Raw genomic sequence first — 499 nt, forward strand, 5'->3', positions numbered from 1 at the left:
AGGTGTATGCCAGCGATGATTTCCTGTCATTCAGTAGCTTGAACATTTCAGCATGTTGGCTGTTTTTCCACTTCTCGTTAACTAGTCCTTAGTCTCAGGAACCATCTAGGCCAACTTTCATACATAAGAATATGCTGGCAACCAATAGATGGTCTTGCTCAAGAAATCAGATTACATGTATCCCTGAGTGGACCCAGTAAGTGTCTAGGAATATGACTTCAATGATGTCCAATGAAGGATACATGACCTTAACTTAAAACAGTTCACATAACTGTTGTACCTCCCTAAAGAAAGCTTGTAAACATCTGGTGAATATGAATTAATGGTATGTTAAAAAACTGGCCAAAAAAGGTCCAGAAACATTTGGCCTTTCAGCACCCAAGGCTCTCAAAATATAATGTTAGAACATCTCTGCTATAGGGATCTCAGTAAGCTGAAAAATGTCCTGAGTGGCTAAACCATTATCCCCTAAAATTTAAAGAAGTGCAAGGAGTTCCCA

This window comes from Mastomys coucha, unplaced genomic scaffold, assembly GCF_008632895.1.
Source record: "Mastomys coucha isolate ucsf_1 unplaced genomic scaffold, UCSF_Mcou_1 pScaffold21, whole genome shotgun sequence".
In the NCBI taxonomy this organism is placed as follows: domain Eukaryota; kingdom Metazoa; phylum Chordata; class Mammalia; order Rodentia; family Muridae; genus Mastomys; species Mastomys coucha.